Source organism: Rhopalosiphum padi, chromosome 4 (genome assembly GCF_020882245.1).
Source record: "Rhopalosiphum padi isolate XX-2018 chromosome 4, ASM2088224v1, whole genome shotgun sequence".
NCBI lineage: Eukaryota > Metazoa > Arthropoda > Insecta > Hemiptera > Aphididae > Rhopalosiphum > Rhopalosiphum padi.
The window spans coordinates 7,073,162-7,088,059 of NC_083600.1; the positions used below are offsets into that span (position 1 = coordinate 7,073,162).

Consider the following 14,898-nt stretch of genomic DNA (forward strand, 5'->3'; position numbering starts at 1 on the left):
ATTTTACGGTAAGGGGGTATTTACTCAAATGTTAATAGCAATAATATAATATCGTATAAGTATATAATTATAATAATTTAATAAATGCAATGTTTTTGAAAAAAATTAAATCAATCTACCACTATAATAGTAAAATCGTTTTTCGTATACAATGATATATTATTTAAATATTATTAAAAACACACCCATTCGACATTAAATATATAGCAGAGCGTATATTACTCACCCATCTTTATTATTATTATTTTTATTATTTGAATATAAAATTATGTAAAATAAGAATAATTATTTGAAATCACATAGAAATTTAACATCGTAAAATGATATGTGTAATATTGGGTTTCTTTAATCTTTTCCGGATCATTTATCAGAATTGCTATGGACGAACAAAACCTGTGTGTCGTCAAGACAAATTTTACTAAATGAACACTTAAAGATGTGTAACGGTTTTCTGAATACTGTATTTTATTTTAAATATCCTAGAATAAATAAAATCTAAAATTTAAACTTAAACAACTAATACAAGTACTTCAACATCTAAAGAAGATGGAAAAAGTTAAATGAAAAATGTTATCAAGTAAATAAATTATAAAATCGCATTATAAATTTACCTTAAATAAATTATTTAATAATAAGTATACTTATAATTTTTAATATTTTAAATTATCGTGCCTATCATGCCTACATTTTATGGGAATTAAAAAGCATTAAAAATAAATTCTTAAAATAATTGTAAAATTTTTGCATTTTACCATTGTTAACATGTCGTATATATTTTTTTGAATGCTTTGATAAAATATAAAAATTACGAATTAACAAAAGTAAACTGTTTATAGTTTCATTGAAATTAGCACTATATAATCATAACAACTCAGTTAATATTAATAATGTATTCTATATCTACTAATACAATTTTAAGTTTATACAAATTTTCAAGAGCATTTTATTATCTCATATAGTATTTGTTTAAACATAAAATAAAACAAATACACAATAATTGTAAGACCGATATCATCTTTCTTGAACGACACATAATATTTGACTAATGTAATATTTATAATAATACATTTTAATTGTTAAAAATGATTCAATTGTAATACATTATTAATATTACTTATTATTTAATATGATATACAATGATACAAATATGCTTTTATGCAAAGAATAAATAATTTTTAAAATATATTCATCATTATAACCATTTTCTTTATCTGTTTGATATGTTACTGACATTATAATTTGTCACGAAGGAAGTCTCGTGAGAATTTCCTCTGTTTTTATTTTTAAATTTAAAAAGAAGACATAGGCCACCTTATAAAAATGTATAGAATACTGCGAAATGATTATTTCAACTCGGTTTTCATTTCAATTTCAAAGATAATTCCTACAAAAAATAAATGTTTCTAGTGCTTATTTCATTAATATTTTTATTATTAATACTTAACTATAAGAGTAACATATTTTAAAAAGGAAATACAATTAGCAAATAATTAAAGTGATGTTAACATGAATAATACCATAGCATTAACATAACTAATAATAATAATTTAATTATTAATAAACTGTTCACATCAAAATATATTATTATTCATCTTGTACAATATGTATCGCCTCAGGTAGCTCAGCGTATAAGTAACAAATTAAGGGTCTAAAAAAATAAGTAATTGTAATAGTATGCAAATTATAAGCTCCATTCATTAAATATAATGACGTATGAATAATTAAGTTTTTAATCATTTAACTATAGTTATATTTTATTATACGTATTACTATATTATATCGTTTAAAATGTAGACAGTAATACTAAATACTACATGGATATAACTAAATATGCCAAAAATGTAATTAAAATATTAATATTTTTATTTATTATCCTTCAAAACATACATAAAATACCTGTTTAATTCTTTAAAATAATATATATAATTATAATTTTATTTTTACAACGATGAATAATTGAAACATCATTCTATAATTCCATTTTAAATCAGAAAAATAAATAAATCCCCGGGGAAGTTTCTCTGTTGTATTGTAAGTGTTAAGTGTTTCTCGGATTCAGTAAATCACCGCAGGAATAGATGTATTAAATTTGAATTCAATGATAAATCATCGCATACAAAAAACGATTTTGAGTGGATAGGTCTGTCAGCTTATATTTCTCCTACATTTCTAAGTATATTTTATTATTAATTTATAATACTATTGGTAATTTGTTTTTTTCTATTTATAATACAGCAGGTTTTACTCATTTTTACAAAAACAAAAGAATAATATATTATACATATAAGTATAACTATTTTTTACTTATATATAAGCTAATACCTACGTACTGTAGAACAGTATGAATAAGTGCATAGTGTAAATATTTTTAAAATGTAATTGTTATGTAGTAAATAAATAATAATAATATACGAAATAATAATGTATTTCAAATACTTATGAATAAAAATTGTGCCAATATATTTTTAGATTTTGAATTACAATAACAACAATTTTTTAGAAATCTTATTATATTATATTTTCAAACTTTAAGTATTAAGATTAAAATGTCCATACGTTTTCAACAAAAAAATAATAAGTATATTCATTTTCGTTACGAAAAATGATAACTTAAAACACTTTGTAATGAATTAAAATTATGTAAAAAAATATTTACAAACAAGTTTAAGTTTTTTGAGAAAATAGATGATTACCTTTAAAATAAATCATATTGTTTATCAGAAACAACTAACCACAATAGGTATGCTAAAATTTAGTAATTAATGTATAATTATAACCTATGATATGTTATATGTTAGGTTTTCTTGTAGATCAAAGCGGTTGTTATGTATATGGTTGAAGTAACAAATGGTAAATTTGGATTATTAATATAAAGGTCTTTAATTAGTATTTTCGACCATACATTTTTCTCATATTACCAAAAAAATGTAAAAAAGGTATTAATTATCTTGATTAATAGTATTATAGTAATTTTTTTTTAATTTCGATTATCATACAATTTAAACCTGTGAAAAATTATTGTTTGTTTAAAAACAGTTGCGAAAGATTTTTATAGCATGAGTTTTGAATAAGAAATTATTCCAATTTTAAGTGGTATAAAAAATAATTAATGAATAATGAGTCAACATTTTAAATGTTATGCTGGAATCAAAAACCTGTAGCATTTGCATATACTTTATGCCAATAAAAAAAATCATTATATCAATATGCAAATGGATAAGAAAATAAATACATTTTAACAGAATATAATAAATTATTACCTACTATATATACATTATTACATTATATGAAGCATGATAATTATCACCGGCATTCTCAAGTTTTCACAAGTACTTAATAACCTTTACACCTAATTAGCAACAACTATAAAAATATTTGAATTAGACGTCTCATGCTATTGATGAAAGTAATAATTTTAATATTTAGTGTAATAAATAAAAATATACCTACCATAACTCCTAACCACTATAATATCACTCCAGATAATTGATTGTATAAGGAAGTGTGTCTATTTTATAGATACCATAAGAACTTTAAACAGTCAACATTGATACTTTGAATTTCTTGAAAAATTATCCTTCATACTGTATCTAAAACTGCCGTTTTCTCAACGTCACGGGTGGTTACTCAAAAATATCGATAGGTATATTAAAATGTTTATTTTTAATGTTTTCATTTCCTTGAAAGTTGCCGACATAAATTAAATAAACTAAATTACCTAAACTAAAACAATGTTACCCGACTCTTATATATTATCATTAAAATGTATATAATCATGATGATTTCTAAGCACGTCAAACGGTCTTATAGAACACAAATCCAATCGTCACGCAGATACTTGACATTATAATACAACACAAGTGGTAATGTTATACTAGGTAGGTCGTATGTAATATGCACCACCATGTTTAGATAGACTTAGTGCGATACTGTCATTATCCTCAGTGGGAAGAGAGGTACTGGGAAAGGGATGCAGCAATTCATTTATATTATAATAATAATATAGTACACCAACCAGTAGAATTTTCGGCCGCGATACATAATATTGTTATTTACGACGTGGAAGCACACGTCCCATGCAGTTGGCGTGGGCAATTTAACGCGTGCGATCCGTTTCCTTTCATACGTGCCTTCCAGTTCACCATTCCTCATCCCTCACTAGTCCCCCGACCAATCCCACTCATCAGTCTTGTTTTTGGTCAGCTCGGTCGAACGGTATGCGATGGGTATGCAATATATATATATATATATATTATATGAAACTAGCGCTCGAATTACCTCCCTAAGTCTGGCCTTATAAACAAACGGATAAAAGACGCATTATCACACTTCGGTAAATTGCTACGATAATCAGATCAGTGAAATCGCAATAATTTGTACAGAAAAAGATTCATGGTCTTTGTGATATTTATTATATTATATGGTACTATACGATTAGTCGAGAAAAAAATCACACGCGGCATTAATCTTAAAATCATCATCACACTTAGGCCTCTATTGCGTCGTCAATCGTCTTTAAGTCAATAATATATCTCACCGATGATCAAATTTTATACAAGGATAGTAGACAACTTTAAGTCCCTGTAAATCCACTATGAAATACTTGCGTAAAAATACTATGTATAATAGTACATACAGTGAAACCAAACACGGATTTTTATGAGATTTTAGATTTCATCTCGTATAATATATAATGTATATATCTACAATCATTTTCGATAAAACTAATGTATTTTTAATCTAACACATTTATAATATATTATTATTCACCTTCACTGTACTATTTATACTGTTTTTAATAACTTTATTTTTCAAATATTTTAAATATATTATCTGTTATCAATATACAATAAAAACTAAATCACTAATAGGATATGAAAAATACATAAATTCATTAACTGGGAATTAAGAACAATTATTACCTATTATATTTGAAAAGCGTTTAAATCTTTGACAAGTTAGATTCTACAATTTATAACGTATTGGCTATTACTTAAGGAATCGGGGCACCCGAAATGTAATAAAATATATTTTAGCTATAAATTCTAGTGCGACAAAAAGGACCTAAACAACAATATTTATTGCTTATTTAACGCTAACTCCGTTGACTATATTATTGGGATTTACGTCAATTGTTGATAAACATTAACCCAAAAAAATAATATAATTTATGTTTTTTTATAATTAAGATCAAGGAAATGTAAATAAACATTACATGAGATTACTTACATAATTCTCAGACACAAAGTTAAGTTTTACCAACAAAATTTAAATTTAACCAAAACTAAGTCGTACTTACACTCAACCGAAACTTTTAGATGCATATACTTTAAAAAAGGACAAGTGAACAACACATTCCCCTCTATAACTTCTGTAAATAGTTTTGATAGTTCAAATTATTAAAATCATTGAGCCTTTTAAGTATTTAAGAATAATGATTTTTTTTTCTTGATTTGTACCTATTTAAAATTTAAAAAGAATGTTTAAATCACTTGTTACGTATTACACATTATTGTTTTGTATTTTAGAACTTAGCATACAACAGAGTTTTAGAATCACTTAAAATACATAATACCTATCTTAAGAGTTAGGATTATTTAAAAGATCGTTATTAGAGTATCAGATGTATCAATTATTAACAAAAATTAAGCAGTAGGATATTATCACTGTAAGTAATCTCTCCACTAAATAATTAGAAGCACGAAAAAAAATTTAAAATTTCTTAATATTTTAAATATTAATTACACTTTATAGACATTAAAAATTACACTTAAAGATAACCATAGTATTCACAACTTAAACAATTTGAAAATTATTTATCGGTTATAAATTATGAAGGCCACTTTTCATTAAAATCGAAGATATAAAAGTGACATAAACAGAAAATAACTAAATAGAACTTTTAAAACCACTTAAGTTTTAAATGTCTCAGACATAAAATAACTCTTAGACATTTAATCCTTATGTATTTATTTTTTGTATATTATGTTTAATAAAATAAAAAGAAAACTCATGATTTAATTTTAATCAAAGAGCATATTTATTCTATTTTTAAATGTTATATTTAATTTAAATGTTAATTGGAGAAGGAATGGATTTCGGTTCTACGACGATACGTATTTAATGTATGTCAAACGTTTTAGAGCAGATAATTAACTTCAATCAGTTCAATCTTCAACATTAGGGGTGCGTTCTATTTTTTTCGTAGATAGGTAATTAAATCGTATTGATACTTTGGGAGGAGGGATAAAAATGGTAGAACTTTTCTTAATAATTGGGAAATACTTTTTTTTTAAATAGCGATAAACGGAAATATCTCAACTATGTCAGTTTTTAGTAGAAATGAATTTGTTTTTTTTTTTTTTGTAATTTAAAAAGAAATAATCGAAAAAATGAATACTATTATTAATGTAAAATATTATCATTTATTTATAATGACGTATCTGAAACATGATATTTTTGAGCTATTCATATAATAGTTACTTACAATAATTGGAATGTTCTCTTTTTTTAGTTATTTTTCAGTTAATTTAGATTACATTATTATTTTTAAACATACATAAAAATGTAATACGTTATGGTTCTCATAAATTGTTCTAAAAATAATTTAAACATTTTAAAAATAAATAAACACAATTTTTATAAGCATTTATTGATGTTTACTCCAACGATTTTAGTTATTTGAAAAGCATACATTATTCAAAAGTCAAAACATTATTATTATAAAAACTTGAAAATGTTCAATACATATAAACTAAGTTTAAGCTATTTATAATACGAACCTACTCATATCATTCTACGGTAAGCCGGTACCGATTTTAAAGTTGTAAGAAATGTTTTTTAAGCAAAAATTAGTTGATTGAATCTACCAAATTAAGAAACTAATAATAATATTTATATAATATAAAATAAAGTATGAACTAAATTAGTATTTAGAAATTAAAAACACCCACTACCTTCGCTTAGAATCATGTATTCTTATACATATTTATTGTAAAACATAAATTTATATAAAAACAATTTTGCATTTATAATATTTACAGGTATTTTCTATACATATAGAATAATGAATAATTTAAAATCAATTGAATATGAATATCGTTGTATTAAATATTTTCGAGCTATTTAGCAATTAAAATTAAAAATTTTATGAAATTTAACGACATAATAATTTAATTTTTTTCATAATTTAGACACATATTATAAAAATTGACCTTTAAAATCAAAAGTACTAAACATCTTTTTACTGTTAACCACATTGAGTAAAAACTGGATTAAATGTTCTACCAGCAACATGCGGAGAAGGTTATGGTTAAATACTTAAATGCTTGATTTAATCGATTTCCTTATGGATTGATTTTCACAGGAATAACATTTTAGAGAACTTGAATTAGTGTTTTTAAAATGGGCTGCTTATTGAAATTTTTAAACGATCAATCATTATAATATAATGTCGACTGTAATTGGAACTCAATATATTATGAGTATATATTTGAACCTATATCCGCTATACCACTGTATTTGAAAAATGTTGTGAACTTTGTAACTTATACATATCTAAAGCAACTTGTACATTTAATTTTTGATCGATTATATGTATGCTATACAAATAAGTTACAATATATTTACCACCTAAATAGTTTAGTTTTCAGGGGAAAAAATCAAATATTATACTTCATTTAAAACATATCAAAATATACTAATTTATTAACATATATAATCAGAATATTATATTTGTACTATAGTCTATAAGCCGATGATTTTATTCTAGATTTCAATAAAAACATAAATATTACTTTAATCGATATATATATACTGAAGACTGAAGTTATACATATTTTGGAATAACAAAATATAAAATTAACACAATATTATTTTCATCAATGTCTTAAAATAAAAACTACTAGGTATTTCACTTATAACCGAATAGCTGACAGAAACCACGCCCATCACAAGATGTTTTACTCGTCATCGCCATAACCTGATAATCTTGTAAAGCACTTATGTAAAAGTACTCAAATACGTTTTTTTAAATACTTTTAAAAAAATACTGGGAAAAATTATTTTAAATATTTTCTTAAAGTAGGTCTAATCTTGCAATTTTCAAATAGTTTGTTTTTAGTTGGTATGTTTTCTATTTTCAATTCAATCACGTTTAATAATAAAAGAAAAACATAAAAATTGGATATGTAAATTAGAGTCAGAAAATTTAATCTACCTATATAAAAATATAAATATTGTAAACATAATACTATCAGATTAAGTTTATTTTTAAAAACAATTATTAATTTATATCTAGACATTGCATAATGCGAATCTATAATATAACATACGTCTTTACATGTGAATAAGTAGATTTGGATAAGTAGTTTGCCTGGATTTGTTAAATAATCAGTTATAAAGTTTTTAAATTTTTTTAGAAAAATAATGACAAAATAATAGTTGAACATTATTTATTATACTTAAATAACCTATATATTTAATCTAATGATCCTAACTTTTAAATATAAATATATAGTTTTAATCTAATAATTTAGTAAAATATTTTTATTTAAAATTAGACAAACCCATTATGAAAAATATTCAAGGTTAAAACATATAAATTCAAAATTAAATTTTATGAAAATGTGTCACATTATTTAATATAATTAAAAATTAGGTTTAGTCTATAGGCTTAAAGTTCGTATTCGTTCAACTAAATTTAACGAATAAGTAATACGTCTAGTATAGGAATTCAATAGTATACATTTTTCATACCTAATTATATTATATAAATTATGATTAAATACAGAAATATAACAATAAAAATATTATATTATTTAAGTTATGTCTTGGTTATGAATTCAAATAATAACTATACATATAAATTTTAGTGCAATTCAACAAACATTTAAAGATATATAGGTACAATATAAAATAATAAGTTTTAAAAAATAGTTAAAACACCAATAAAAATCTGAATTATAAACCAATTTTAATTAGTATAATGTAGTAGAATAAATTTCAATAACTCTTCACATATAATACCATATAATATAGGAACATTTTCTATTGCTATTTATATATCATTTGCTAGAAAAATATATCACGATAATTGATAATAGAAAGTCTATTAGGGATGATTAATGAAATATTAACAATAATATTATTTATCCGTAAAATAAATTTGTTAATAATATTTATAATAGTATTTTAGTGAATAAAATAATGTATGTATACCACTGAATTTGAAAAATGTACTGCTGTACATTTTTTATGTATTTATAATTGATTATAACTTAAAAAATATGCTATCTCATTAATTTGAATGAATTAAAATTTCTTTTATTATTTACATAAGTATTTTATAATATTTTGGACTCCATAGATAATATACATAGCATTAAAATTTTTTCATACATTTGAAGAGCATCGAGAGCAATTTATTAGGCTACACCTATCCATTATTATACCCAGTTAAATTATAATATTATCGTGAAATGCATACACGTGTTATTGTAAAAAAAAAAAAATACAATTACAGATAAAATTATAATATTCTTATTTTTTTTTTTTTTTTTTAAGATAAAAAAAATTAAAAGCGGTTTTAAAATTGACGACTATATAAATATTATAAAATTTGTAGGTAGTAGGTACATAATTTATTTTTGATAATAAATTACATAGCCTATCTATAGCTTAAAAACACTTCTAAAAGTTCTTAAAAATGTATAAAATAGATTTTATCAAATTGATAAGTAATTATGTTATTTATTTATTTTACATAAATATGGTAAACGTTTAATTAACGTTAAAATAAATTTTAACTTACTGATATACTAAAACACATTATAATTGCCTATATAGAACGCCGGTGAATAATTGAACTATACATTAAACATATTCCTATTGATAATAAAAGTTAATTAAATTAATTTACTTACTTTATTCATTTGAAATAGACGACTCAACAAAAACTTAAATAGTATGAAGTTTACATTATACAAAAATAATATTTACACATACCGTTATTATTACAAGCAGTACAAAGAACGTTTTCCGGCTTTTTAGTTAGGACGGTGGCGACAGACTGCCGACTTTGGGATGCCACCCGCGTATTTTCATGTTATTCGAAGAGCGACATCTATCTGGTCTAAATAAATAAACTGAAATATAAGATTTAACATGAAATTATCAAACTTTTCATAAGAAATAAAGCTATTTAATAAGTTATTTACTATATATAATTACTTTTAATATGTATAAAATATATAAATATTAGCTATTTAAAAAAAAACTACCTAATCAACTGAATCTGTTTATTGTAATAAGTGTTATAATTATAGACGTGCGCATGAGAATGATAGCGAAGGCAATTTTCTCGTCTCCCCAGTGGGATTTTTTAATTCTGTTTATTTTTACCGTATTTAATTTTTAATATACATTCATTTATAAAATTACGAAGACTTCAGAATATTTCCGGTTATATTCGGGTTTTGATAGACAGTCTACATTTTTAATGTCTTAATAGTTAATATCATTAAGATTATTGTTTCAATACCAGTAACAAGTCTTGGTTCTAATGAAAACAGTATTACTATTCCATCTTTACTATTGTAAAAATAAAATTTCAATGTAGCTAAGGGTAGAAAAGATTTTATGGTGTTAACCATGTTTAATTATCAAGAACGGGCCTATAAATTATAATATTAACTGTAAAGAGTCATTAACATTTTTAAAACTTTATGACATAACTTCAAAAAATACACGAAACATTAAAAAATGTATTTTAAGTATACCTAAACAAAGTTATATTGTTATTTTATATTCCTAAACTATGAAATGTTGAAATTATAATATATTTTTATTTTATGCATTAGTTAATAATGTTATGATGTTAACAATTTAAACTTAAAATTAAAATCTTTAGAATTAAAAAAACCTTCATAATAAAATAATATTAACAATAATTCTAATGAAATTTTCTACTAAGTATGAGCTCTTTACTAGATACGAAAAAAATACATCATTAACGCAAAAATGTAATACTAAAATAAAATATTATCTATAAACAATTAACCTAATCCATACTTCTATAATATTTTTTTATACCTAGGTAATTATTATTATTTTATCTTAAAATGTACAATATATAATATTATTTGCACTTATAGATGCTATTAATATAATTGATAGATACTTTTGATAATACAATTTAATATATGTTATGAAAATAAAATTAAATTAAATAAGTTCATGTTATGATATTTTTACTTATAATATAATGAATAAATTAGTAAATGAGTCAATATTAGTCGTTAGACAATGTGCTGTTAATAAATGTAATATGAAGTAACTAATAAATTACAAAACAATATAAATCGATGGACTAGATACAAAACGTAACTCAAATTTAAAAAAAAAATTAATTGTTCCTTAATTCTACGAGTATATACGCACATTAAATGCAATCTTCATAACTTCTGAAAACTTCATAGTACTTACATTCATTGAAAAACAAACTTCACACATTGTCTATCGACTGTCACAATAATTACTTTCAGACTTTAAATTATTCTTTAATTTACATCTATACTACACCACTAACATATTCTACCAACTCAACGTGTGTAGATTATCTATTTATCTGCTTCTTTATTTATTTTTTATCAAGTTATTTTTAGCATAATAAATCAAAAAAATAATCCATATTATTAAATATTATTATTATTTAATCATTTATTTACAATCAGTGATTATATTTATACAATTAATAATACAAATATGACCACACTTTATTATTTATTTTACAATTTTAGTGACTGGCCTGCTCTATATTTAAGTACAACAGTGTGTTGACAACAAAACTCTTGATCAATCCTTTTTAAGACACCTCGAGATGTTAGCTGATATTAGCTTCTATGTCAGTATACGGAAAACATTTTTTAGGGATGAGTGAACAATTTTTTAATGGAATTTTTTATATTGATTATATTTATTGTATAAGCTCTCTCATAATTGGTTACTAAAGATTAAAGAATTATTCAAATTTCAATTATTTAAATAAAATATTGCTAGTATAATATTATCAACTAAAAAATTTTGTTAATAATTAACGTATAACATAATTAAGATTATAACTTGGATAAAATTTTAAAAAATATGGTTTTTTCTATCTATTGTTTAATTTTTATTTATTTATAAGTATTATAAATTGATGATAAAAACTGTAAAATATACTAGAAATATGTATTTTATTTTATTTCAGAAGAATATTGTTGGTTTTAAACCTTATGTTATATATATATATTATTACATTCGCACGACAACCAGCTATTACTTTTTTATGAATGTTTTTTGTTTTGTAGTTTGATTCTATTGGGGAAAATAAATTAAAACAAAATGTTAGTATAAACAACATTTAGAAACCATAACGTACATTTGTATATAAATATTACAAAACACACTTATCTACGCGTTTTTCTGATATTTTTCCTTTCATGCACCAAACTCTGAGAAAAAGTTAGATTTTACGATGTTCTTATCACTAGAAATAGCATAGGCGAACAATGTTTGTTTAACTCATAAAGTAGTTTTATCGCTGTTAAGTGTTTTAAATTTTTTTTTTATTTCTACTTTCCTCTTTTTACAAAGAAAAAGCATTTCGAAGTTTGTATTATTAATTTTACTTGTATTTACGTTCAATTGTCGATGTTAACATAGTTATTGTTATTGTTATTTGTTATAATTGTTTTTATAGTACTTAAAGTAGATACCAACTTAACCGCAATATTAAAAATATTAATATCTATAACTTTCTTTCTTTTATTTTTAAAAAGCTCAAAATACCCTATATTTTTTTTTTATATACAATTTAGTTATTTATAAATAAAGTATAATTATTATTTTATTTAAAAAAAAATTAAATTTGAAAAATTGACTTAATGCGTCGGCGATGTTAACACGTATATTTTTTGGGGCAGTATATTATTTATTCTAAACATACATTTACCCGATAAACTTATTAATTAAAATGCTTAAATATCAAGAAAACAATTTTTATATTTTAAATAGGCTATATGTGTATAGTATATTAAACAAATATGCATTAAACCCAACAAAATTACCTAATCATGTTAAAAAATAAAATGCACTAAAAATAAAAAACGTCCCTAATTTTAGTACATTAATAATTACTACTGTTTTTAAAGTGAAGTAATCTTTAAGTTCAAATAAAATAAATAATAACCCTCGATAATTGTAGGTAAATTAAGTACATATATGAACAATTACATCATTATCACAATATTTAAAACACCAGTACAGAGAAAAATCTACGGTGATGGAATTTCAATAAGTATGAACTTATTATTTAAATAAATCTATTTAATAAAAAAAAATAGTGAACCATCACAATATTAAAGTCTACATAAATAAACTTAAATACTTAGTAAATTAAACAATAACCATTTTTCTTTGACGTTGTTTTTGCAGACAAGAGACAGATTTTTTTATAATTGAATATCAATATCTAATAAATAATAAATAATAAACTGTATATATTTACTTTTTAAAATATTAGTAGTTCACATACTCAGATACTCATACTTTATTCAAAATAACTTTAATACTTAGGTCACGTACTATCACTATATACAACGTATATAAATTTTATAGATACTAAAGAAAGGTGTTGTAATAGTCTCAATGTCTCATATTTAACCGCATTTCATAAACTATTTTTTTTACGTTTTAACTTGATCTTAAAAAATAAAAATAAACTCACAATTTTATATAAACATACCATATATACATTATAAGTACGTTTTTACATATACTTTTCCATTAAATGTTCTTAAAAAAATCAGCATACAAATAATATTTGACATACTTTTTACTCAATAAACAATAATTATAATTACTATAACCATATAGAGCATCAACCGAAAATTAAAAGGAGCAATTGTTCCAGGTTGTAACTTTTGAAGAGCAATCAAATCTTAATATAAATCATAACATTAAATTATTTTATTATTAACTTTTACTTTTTATTTAGATTTAATATTTATAAGATACACATTTCAAAGAAAAATTAATACAGTTTAAATGCATTGTTGAAAATTTCAAATTATAAGATAAATAATCATCACTAACATCATAACATACAATCATCGAGATAAAGAATATAGGGGAACACGGAGGAATGACATACGATGCTATAAGCCTCAAGTATGTCACATTGATTTGAAATAGTTTCCATTTCCTTAACTGGCATCTTAGTTTAAGTTTTTTTGAATTCTCAGAACTTAACTGTAATTTTGTTTTTTAAAAACTCCAAAAATAAAACAATTTAAACGCGCATCATTAGTAGGTATTCATTACCCAAGGTACGGGATAATTATACGTACGCATTATCATTTTTATTTGGGGGTATATAATATATGCGCACCATTTTTACTATTGAATAATATATGGGGGTATTGGAGGTATTTAGTAATTTCTAATGTTTTAATTAATGATTTAATTTAAATGTATTTGTATAGTGTTAAGAAATATACAAATTATAAGTAAGTACGAATTATGTAATAAAAATACATTTTAATTATTAAACCATCAAATAAAGTCCTTATTTTATCACATTCACAGTCAATATAATATACTTAATTGATTGCAAACTAACATTAACAGTAGATAGGTTATATGAACAACTAGAACTTAAAGGAAAATTTAACATCTTTGTGCGTATTAATTGTAGTGCGTATATTTTTCCAAAACAGATGCATAGCATTACCCCATTATGCTTTTTGTTATACCTAAAACGATTTATTATCAAATCTATAACACGTACAACTTCATAAATATATATTTATTTTGAAGTACAGAAAATTGTCTATACAATAGTATTATTGGTTATGCAAA

General features: G+C 22.7%; 1 protein-coding gene across 1 annotated transcript in view; it reads right to left on the reverse strand.

Moving 5' to 3' along the window:
• LOC132929536 (glutamate receptor ionotropic, NMDA 2B) overlaps positions 1-10,079 on the reverse strand; it is a 266,563-nt gene extending 256,484 nt beyond the window's left edge. The window contains exon 1 of the mRNA XM_060994930.1: positions 9,924-10,079. The gene's annotated coding sequence lies outside the window, so the exon portion shown is untranslated. The remainder of the gene's footprint in view (positions 1-9,923) is intronic.
• Between the last annotated feature and the right edge of the window lie 4,819 nt (positions 10,080-14,898).